This window comes from Pogoniulus pusillus, chromosome 5 (assembly GCF_015220805.1).
Source record: "Pogoniulus pusillus isolate bPogPus1 chromosome 5, bPogPus1.pri, whole genome shotgun sequence".
Lineage (NCBI taxonomy): Eukaryota > Metazoa > Chordata > Aves > Piciformes > Lybiidae > Pogoniulus > Pogoniulus pusillus.
Genome location: NC_087268.1, coordinates 47,538,969 through 47,549,309, shown reverse-complemented (window position 1 = coordinate 47,549,309; position 10,341 = coordinate 47,538,969). Strand labels below are relative to the sequence as shown.

The window sequence follows — 10,341 nt, the reverse complement described above, 5'->3', positions numbered from 1 at the left end:
AACAGATACAGAACACCTTACACCACCTTGTTTAAATTAGATTCATTTTTCTGATTAATTATTCAGAGGAAAGTTTAAAAAATCATAAAATCTTAAGTGCTATTAAAAATTGATTTGAATGCATTTTTTTTTTCATTGACCCAGTTTGTATTTTTTTTTTTTTTGCTTTAATTTATTTCCCCCCCCCATTTGGTCAAAGCTAATACATTTGAGTAGCTGCCTCAGACAGAAGTTTGTAATCATTCGGCCATCAGTCAATTAATCACGGCTTCATCAATATTGATCCCAGGTTACCTCTATTCTTCCTCCTGCAAAGATAGTTTTTCATTACTTTAGGCTGACTTGCATTCGTTGTGGTGCAGGCAGGAATTTGCTATGAACATTGAATCGGAGCAGGCAGGCAGGCAGCAGTGCAGCCGCTGCAGGCTGTGCCACCTTCCGGCAGGTGTGTCGCCTCCTCCTGAGAGGTGCCACAGCTCAGCCCCTAGGGCTCCACTGGCCTGTCTTACCCAGAAAACTGCTCTAGCTGGAGCTTGCAGGCCAATGTCACCCCAGGCAGAAGGAGCCCTTTGAGAGCAAGTGGATTTTTTTTTTCCTGAGAGGAGAAAAACCAGGGCTGAGGTGCTCCAGTGGCCGTGTCCTGATGCCTGGCAGCCTGTCACAGATGGTGGTGCTTTCCTGGAGTCTGCACGGGGCTTCGGCTGCTCTTGAGCCTCTCCTCAGAGTCACACAAGGTATCTGGGAGGGTGTGTTTGGGGATAAACATGTTGAATGCTCCCAGCTGTGCTGTAATCTCTGCCATGGAGGTCATACACGAGGTAATCACAGAATCATAATTCCCAAAAGTGTTAGCTCAGCACTGCTTCAGATGACATCCTCTGAATGTGAGGGTGTGTCTCACAAGGCTTTGCTGACATGCTATGCTAACCCTTTCTGCTTTACTTCTCTTAATTCAGGTGCTGCAACTGTGTGTGCAGCCTGCAGAAGAGGAGGCTCAGGGCAGAGCTCATTGCTGTCTGCAACTCCCTGCAGGGAGGCTGCAGCCAGGTGGGGTTGGGCTCTTCTGCCAGGCAAGCAGCAACAGAACAAGGGGACACAGTCTCACGTTGTACCAGGGGAGGTTCAGGCTGGATGTTGTTAGGAAGTTCCTGGCAGAGAGAGTGATTGGCATTGGAATGGGCTGCCCAGGGAGGTGGTGGAGTCTCTGTCCCTGGAGGTGTTGAAGCCAAGCCTGGCTGAGGCACTTAGTGCCATGGTCTGGTTGATTGGCCAGGGCTGGGTGCTAGGTTGGCCTGGCTGAGCTTGGAGGTCTCTCCCAACCTGCTTGATTCCATGACTCTATGAAAAGGAACAGCTGGTGATAGCCAGGTGGAAAGCAGACTTTCCCCATCAAAGATAAGTGTGCAAAAGCACCACAAGCTTAGACTAATGAATCTATGATCCTTGTTTCCATGGCCTGGATGCTGCTCTTGCAGTGTCACAGTTTCACACCCGTGTCTGAAGCAGTTGCTTGCTTCTCAGTGAGCAGGGCTGAACACACTGCTCTAACTGGAACACCTACCCTCAGTGCCTGACTTTGGCCAGTTTCTGCTCTGCTGAGTTAGGCTGTAAGAACTCAGATTTTCATGTGCCTCAGTCCAGACATTGTATTTGTGCTCACTGCCAACTCAGGGCACACTCAATTTGCTAAGAGCAGGCTGGTGTTAAGGCTGCAGCCTGCAAACAGCAACTGCCTGGCTTGCATTAGGGTGCCTGTCTACCAGCAGTGCTGCTTCCACCACTGGCATAGGAAAGGAGTGGCAGACTGCAGCCATGGCTGTCTGCTCTGTAATCACTCTGTATGCACTTGGGCATGTCAGCAATAGCTTTGCATCAGGAGCTAACTGCCCCCTCAGTTTCACTCTTGGTAACTGACTGCAAGTCCATAAATGAAGGCAGAAGGAAACAAAATGAAAAGAAGAAAGAAAGGAGGAAGGAGAAAAACAATCCTGCTGAAAGCAAAAGCCAAAACTTGTGTCTGAGAGCTTTGGCATTGCTTAGGTAAATGGGAGCCTCTGGATAATTACTGCCCTGAAACTTCCACTAATGAAAAGAGTCTGCTGCAAAGAGAATGTTTGCTACAAGGAAGTGTTCACTGTAATGAAGAGAGTTACTATGGGCACATGGAACAACTGCAGGCTGTGGCTGGAAGGGTAGCTTGCTTATGTCTCACTCTCTGCTCTTGGCTGTAAGCTTTCCAACTGCACCAACTTCTCACTTAGCTGGGCACACTCCTGCAAAGAAGCATTCCACACTGGCAGCACTGCATCTGTCACACGCTGCAGAAAGCCTCAGAAGAGCCTGGCCCTGTGCAGCTCAGCAGCATCTTGGCCTCTTTGCTCTCCTGCTCCTCTGTTCTCTAAGGGAACGACCACTAAAACCAGTGAGGGCTTTTTGTGCACATCCCTCAGCAGTGCTGCACAGCCTCAAAGCGCTGAAGCAGCCTGCAAAAGAAAGCAGCTCCAGCAAGGACACACACCCAGCACCCGTGCAGGACGTTGTACATTGCAGTGGTTATTGAGCCTAGCCCTAACAGCCGGGGGGCCACCACCAGGCCCCCCGGCTTTTGAAACCCTCCACCATGCACCCAGTGCACACCATGGGCACTCACCAGGGACGCCAGGCGGAGGATCCCTTGGCCCACAATGGGCCGAACTTGGAGCTGCAGCTCCCCTGGGGCAGAATATAAAGGGCAGTGAGCAGGGAGGGCAAAGTGGCCACACCTGGGCTGGGAGGAGACTCCAGGAGCCAGCTCATAGCAAACGGCATCACCTGGTGGCAGCACAGCTGATGGGTTACCATAGGACATGAATTAAATGGTGATTAATTAGCTACAGGCATAACAGATGACAGCAATATCTGTCACCAGAGCTGATCACATTCTGCCAGCACAAACAGCACAATGCAGATAGGTATTTGAACAAATAATGCTGGCCAAAGCACAGCATTGAACTGATCTGCTGAAGGGGGCACTGCAGGGACTGACAGAATATCCTCCGTGTTCCAAGGGGAGGTGTTGAAGCCAAGCCTGGCTGGGGCACTTAGTGCCATGGTCTGGTTGCTTGGCTAGGGCTGGGTGCTGGGTTGGCCTGGATGAGCTTGGAAGTCTCTGCCAACCTGCTTGATTCTCTGATTCTAATTCCTGGATATATTTTATAACCTTTCTCCCCTTACTCTTTTGTCCATTTAACATAGGTACAGCAGATTGTTTCTTAACTGTCTTTTCCCTGAAACTAACTTCAGAGTTTAGTTTACATTTGCTTGAGCTGTGGTGTCCCAGGAGCACTCCAGAGTCTCTCAGGTCATGTCTGACAAGCTACCACCAACTATTAAAATAGGATGAAGTGTTTCTGGTTTAATCTGTTAAAATCACTGCAACAGACAAGAAGAAAGTTATTTAAATGCTGAAAAATCTTTGTAAACATCATTTTAATGAAGATAGAGGAAAACTGAGACTAGAGATTTCAGAGGTAAACAAAGCAGGAGAGACTTGGGGCCAGTTCAGATCTGGAGCACCTTATACATCCTGCTGGTGAATGCCTCGTTCTGCAAAGAGCTATATACAATGCCCTGGTTGCTGCTGCACTCCAGAAGTCTCTGATTTTGAAACAAGGGTGAGCATACATGTGTTAACAAAATGCAAGCCAACACTATTTGGCATTTTAAACCAGGAATCATTAGAAAGCCTTTCAAAAATCAGCTTATTAAATCAGTTCAATACAATTAAAGCAAACTGGAGAGAGGCAGAAGTATTCACTGCACATACTTTCAGCAAAGACCTCCTCTTTCTCCTGCATTATTTGGACGTTAAAACAAAGAGCCTTGCACAACCAAGATCATAAGAACTCTGCCCTTTAGGCAGAGATTGAATTTTCCTTAACAACAAGAAGGAAAGGTGGATGTCCGTGAACTAGTAGCTCATATTCAGCTGCTGGATTCATTCTCAGAAGTGCTGAAGTTGTCGAATGGGGAATTAGCATCACAGTGCTTCAGCGGCAAGACTCCACTTGGGCCATTTTGCAGGTGTCTGCAGCGAAAGAAGGAGGAGTTGATACACTGTTACGATTGACTCTCTCCAGTTGATTTTCTCCTTTTCTGCCAGGAAAGGCTGTCCAGCGTTGCCGAGCTCAGTATGATACTGAAGATGGCACTCACATTCAGACCAGCGTCTGTCAGATCACTGGACAAACAGACAGGTGTTTTCCACCACCATGCTCTTGCAAAGAAATGCTCCGAGGGTGATGTGTTTACTGCATCTCCTCAGCATTCCTCCTGTTTGAAGATGTCAGCTGCATCTGGACTCAGATTCCACTTCTGATTATGCAACATCACTCTATCTTGCTGCATCCTCTTTTTCATTCACTGAGTGCAGCCTCAGCAGGTTTGCTGAGCACACCAAGCTGTGTGGTGCAGCAGCCAGGCTGGAGGGCAGGGATCCATACAGAGGGACCTGGGCAGGCTGCAGAGGTGGGCACAAGCCAAGCTCATGAGCTTCAACAAGAGCAAGTGCAAGGTCCTGCAATGAGGCAATGCCAAGCACAACTCCAAGCTGGGCAGTGAGTGGCTGGAGAGCAGCCCTGAGGAGAGGGACTTGGGGGTGCTGCTGGAGGAGAAGCTCAACAGGAGCCAGCAGTGTGCACTTGCAGCCCAGAAAGCCAAGCAGAGCCTGGGCTGCAGCAGCAGAAGTGTGGCCAGCAGGGCCAGGGAGGGGATTCTGCCCCTCTATTGCACTCTGCTGAGACCCCACCTGGAGTCCTGCATCCAGCTCTGGAGCCCCCATTGCAAGAGGGATGTGGAGATGCTGGAGAGTGTCCAGAGCAGGGCCAGGAGGATGCTGAGAGGACTGGATTCTGTGACTCTATGAAACTCCTGGGTAGCTAATTTGCTAGGTGCAGGGAGGTAAACCAAGGAGCACTTATGTCTGGCCTTAAGTTGTTAAAGTTCATTGTAGAAAGTCAAGTTACAATTTTTGTTCTTACAGTGTTCTCCTGGACAAGACCCTGCATTTCTTTGGAACTGAGGGCTGAGGAGGCAGCTGCAGTGCCTGTGCCCAAAGGGCTCTGCTCTTAGAGTCACTGTTGACCTCAGTGGGAATTTTGCCTTGTTACAGAGACATGCAGGAACCCAGAGTAAGAGCAGAGGCTGTAGTGCAGTTTCACCTTGAAGGGAAGCTTCCAGAGTCTTTAAGATGTTGTGTGGGTTTTGGGTTTTGCTGCTGTTGTTCATTTGTTTGTTTGCTTAGTTTATTACTATTTTGATTTATCTTATATTTTTAATTTAATTTTATTTTACTCCCTCTAGTAGGCTGCAGATAGCTTAGATCCCAACTGGACATCTTTAAACTGGAAGGAGAGCTCTATTGGCACTAATAACTTAATAGCACATATAAATGTCTTTTAAAGGACTTCAGTTTACCTCTTAAGACCAAATAGACTGTCTGTTAATTTGACAGAATATCCATGTTGCCTGAACTTGGGGCTATAAAGATTGTTCATCTGCTCAGTCACAGGCCATTTAATTTTGGATGCATCATTGCCAGTTGGTTACAGTAATTAGCATTCTCTGTGTAGTAGCAGCTTCCCTGAAGCTATGCTAAGTAGGGTTACACTTCTGTATGGAAACATAAGCAGCCTTGTGCAAATGAGCCTGGCCACCCATCTTAGAGACAGAAGCCCTAACTACAGCTTCTTGGCTCAGGGTGCCCTATCTGACCACCTGCAGATCTTATTTACTGGTTATTAATGACATGAAGTGTAGGCAGCTGTGAAAGGCACAGCATGGCTTCTTCAAACCCTCACTCCAAACTATTCTCTCAGCCTTGTGATTTCTTTGAATGACTTTTCTTCCCCCCTCCTGTCTTCCCCTTTACACTCTCTTTTAATGTAGTTATCAGTCAGACATTAATTCTCTGGCTGTGAATTGTGCATATGCATATATATAAAACCTGTGAACTCAGGCACAGCATTTCCCAGTGCAGTTACTTGCCACTTAAAACATAGGCTTCCTCTAATAAAAGCACTCTGATAAACCCTTCCCTACCATGAACATATGCTGCAGCTCTTTGGTTGGGTGTATTTTGCCTTACCTCCTAACGCCTAAACTACTAATTTCATTACACTCTGAATACAAACACCAACTGCCAGTACTGAAGTAAGAGTAGTGCTGAAGTTGTTCTGCTGTGAAGGCCAGAATAAACACCACGACAGCTAAACCCATACATAAGTTAAAGAAAAGCCAAGATATGGTTTTTTTTTGCCAGTGGTTCTGCAGCCTGTGCACATTTTCTGGCCCTGTGTTGCATGTCTGCGCTTCCTTTTCGTTTCCTGGGAAACAAGTGAGGAGCTGTGTGCTCTGCAAGACCTACACTGAGAATAATTCTGCCCATTTCATCCCCTCCCAGTCTTACTTCCTAATATACTGGAAGGTAACTAATATTTAATACTATGAAATGTATCTGTGCATGTTTAATGATTCAATTAATCAGAGAGGAACCTTCTCTATAATTAAATATGGATAGGCTCTATAGTCTTTTCGTCTCATTGACTGATGCTACTGAGAATAAGGGGTGAGAATAATTTTATACTACTATTCTGTGTGCCTTTTATTACAGCCTGGATCTATCTGGCTGAATAAAATCAGTGATAAAAGTACATTTTCCACCAGTTATGCACTCTGACAGTTTCTGTGTTCCATGCCAGTCTAAAACATACGTGTTTAGATGCCAATCCTATAAGGTCTCACATAGAATCATAGAATCAACCAGGTTGGAAGAGACCTCCAAGCTCATCCAGCCCAACCTAGCACCCAGCCCTATCTAGTCAACTAGACCATGTATTTAAGTCCAACCTAGCACCCAGCCCTGTCCAGTCAACCAGACCATGTATTTAAGGGCAAGAAAAGTCCAAGTGATGCTAAGGTGATGAGTCACATTAAGTTTAAAGCCTGTGCTTGAGCCTTTTCACTTTCTAGAAGAAGCCCAGTGTGAGCTTGGAAGAGATCATACTTGCTCTGTAAGTCCAAATTTGGTTGTGATTGCAGCCATAGCTCATTTCTTTGGAAGTGACAGTTTTATTAGCCCCATCTGGGACCTCTTTTTGGTTACTTAAAGAAATATCACAAACCATCACTACAACTTACTCATATACAGCTCCACACACAGTTCTGTCAGTATAGGCTACAAAAGAGCCAATGTCTTCAGTGCAGCATGCAGATGGGCTGCATGTGTGGGCAAGTTAATGAAGTAAGGATGTACATGCAGGCAGATTTGCGTTTGGAAATGGAGATTTCCTACTGCTTGAATTTGTATAAATTGATTGGTGTAATTCTGTAATGATTAGGAGCAGCTGTGGAGCTGTTGGAGGGTAGGAGAGCCCTGCAGAGGGACCCTGCCAGGCTGGATGGGTGGGCAGAGGCCAATGGGATGAGATTGAACAAGGCCAAGTGCAGGGTTCTGCACTTTGGCCACAGCAACCCCAAGCAGCACTACAGGCTGGGCACAGAGTGGCTGAGAGCAGCCAGGCAGAGAGGGACCTGGGGGTGCTGTGGCACTCCTCCCCCCCAGAGAGGAGCTGAACATGACCCAGCAGTGTGCCCAGGTGTGCAGGAGACCTCCAAGATCATCTAGTCCAACCTAGCACCCAGCCATATCCAGCAAGCTGGAGGGGGAGGATAGAAGAACAAGCTGGCTTTGCTGTGAGCTTATAAAGAGGTAGCAGAATTATGGGATCGAATCACAATCTTCTAGTGCCCAGAAGACCTTTTTAACCCTATTTTTCTCAACCTGAGACAGAAGCTAAGGACAAAAACTCCGTAGAGTATCAGTGAGGCACAGTTTTCTTTCTCAGGGACAGCAGCTTGCTGCATGCAGATGTTTGTTAAGAAGGGGATGTTCACTAAAAAGAAACCCAAGAGCCTTCTTTGGATAAGTGATCCAGTGAGACTGTGGGTGGGAACTGCTGCTGCTCATGTGGCTTGGCTGTCATGTTTAGAACATCTCAGTGCCTCGGTGTGTCTATTTTAGAGATCAGTGCTCAAGGCTGAAAGCATCCCTTCATTGCTGATGTTTCATTTTCCTTAACTGGAGTGAACAACAGCAATAATGTTGTGTCATTAGAGAGGGCAGGTTGTTGATGGTGAGCAAATATGCCACAGATGAGGAAGCCAACAGCTACATCTGTCCTGAAGGAATTTTTTTTCTGTCAACCCTTGTCTATACAAACTACAGAATGATGTGGAGGGGAGTTTTATCAGCATGTGCTTACTGTAGGTGCAGAGTCAGCAAAACCTCAAATAGGCTGTGCAGGTCATCCAGAAATGAATGCCAATTGCAGATTTGGACCATACCAAGGAGTCTCACATTTCAGAGAACTAAACGAGATTGTTTGCAGTATGCCTGAAACTTGTTATAGAATCAGAGAATCAAGCAGGTTGGGAGAGACCTCCAAGATCAGCCAGTCCATCCTAGCACCCAGCCCTGGCCAAGCAACCAGATCATGGCACCAAGTGCCTCAGCCAGGCTTGGCTTCAACACCTCCAGGCACGGAGACTCCACCACCTCCCTGGGCAGCCCATTCCAATGCCAATCACTCTCTCTGACAACAACTTCCTAACAACATCCAGCCTAGACCTGCCCTGGCACAGCTTCAGGCTGTGTCCTCTTGTTCTGCTGCTGCTTGCCTGGCAGCAGAGCCCAACCCCACCTGGCTACAGCCTCCCTGCAGGCAGCTGCAGGCAGCAATGAGCTCTGCCCTGAGCCTCCTCTGCTGCAGGCTGCACACCCCCAGCTCCCTCAGCCTCTCCTCACAGGGCTCTGCTCCAGGCCCCTCACCAGCTTTGGCGCCCTCCTGTGGACACCTTCCAGTACTGCAACATCTCTCTTGAATTGTGGAGCCCAGAACTGGACACAGCACTCAAGGGGTGGCCTGAGCAGTGCTGAGCACAGGGGCAGAAGAACCTCCCTTGTCCTGCTGCCCACACTGCTCCTGAGCCAGCCCAGGATGCCATTGGCTCTGCTGCCCACCTGGGCACTGCTGCCTCAGCTTCAGCTCCTCTCTACCAGCACCCCCAGCTCCCTCTCTGCCTGGCTGCTCTCAGCCACTCTGTCCACAACCTCTCCTGTGAAGCCACCTTGGGTAGCTCTTCTTGTGTTCAAGCAAAGCCTGGATGAGGCACTTAGTGCCATGGTCTAGTTGACTGGATAGGACTGGGTGCTAGGTTGGACTGAATGAGATTGGAGGTCTTTTCCACGCTGGTTGATTCTATGATAGTTCCATGAATATGTATCATTGTGTGGTTGTGATTGTGTGATTTTGCTTGTGTGATTTTCAAGTATGTTACCTCATCACACTTCAGGATGAGAAACATGTGAAATGTTCATTTGGAAAACAAAGTTCTGTGTATCTTAATATATCCACTTCTAGCCTGAGCAGGTTGGGAAGCTACTCTTAAAAGCCTCACATTTTTATACACAAAAAATGTATCACTTTATGATGAATTTTGCACACAACTCATGGACATTTCCAGTTGTGGGTAAAACCCTTTTGGTGAGAACAATTCCTTTTAAAAGACAAATTAACTTTACAGGTTGTTGCCTATTTGGCATATCACGCTGCCAAATGGGTACTGATTGCATGTAGGAGAGAAATAGTCCTAAAAACATAGAATCACAGAATCAATCAGTCAGGGTTGGAAGGGACCCCAAGGATCATATAGTTCCAACTCCCTTGCCATGGGCAGGGACATCCTACCCTAGAGCAGGCATAGTTATCATGATTGCACAACTCGATGTTGTCATATATGTGACAGAGTATGTACAAACCATCTCTTGTTCAGGAGTGTGCAGAGGAGTGTAAAGAATAGTGAAGCTGTTTTCCTGCCAAGTCCCAAGGGATCTCCTGACTAAAGACTTCTGTTAAAAAAAAAAGAAATAAGGGTAATTTGGTACATTGGAGAGATATAAAACTAGAGATCTAGTATTGGATAGCACTGACCGTGAGATCTGTTGGGTGGTGGAGGAGCCTGTGAAAGAAGCCTAACTAGTAAAGTCCCTTTTAGTATAGGCTAGGGACAGGAGCAACAGAACAAGGGGACATAGCCTTAAGCTGTGCCAGGGGAGGTCTAGGCTGGATGTTGTAAGGAAATTGTTGTCAGAGAGAGTGATTGGCATTGGAATGGGCTGCCCAGGGAGGTGGTGGAGTCACCGTGCCTGGAGGTGTTGAAGCCAAGCCTGGCTGGGGCACTTAGTGCCATGGTCTGGTTGCTTGGCCAGGGCTGGGTGCTAGGTTGGACTGGATGATCTTGGAA

General features: G+C 47.4%; 1 long non-coding RNA gene across 1 annotated transcript; it reads right to left on the bottom strand.

Moving 5' to 3' along the window:
• On the bottom strand, positions 1-2,690 carry LOC135175734 (uncharacterized). The gene is made up of 3 exons (XR_010302465.1): positions 2,651-2,690; positions 510-738; positions 1-308 (listed from the first exon to the last, which is right to left on the bottom strand). It is a non-coding gene; the product is annotated as an uncharacterized LOC135175734 (long non-coding RNA).
• Positions 2,691-10,341: the final 7,651 nt, after the last annotated feature.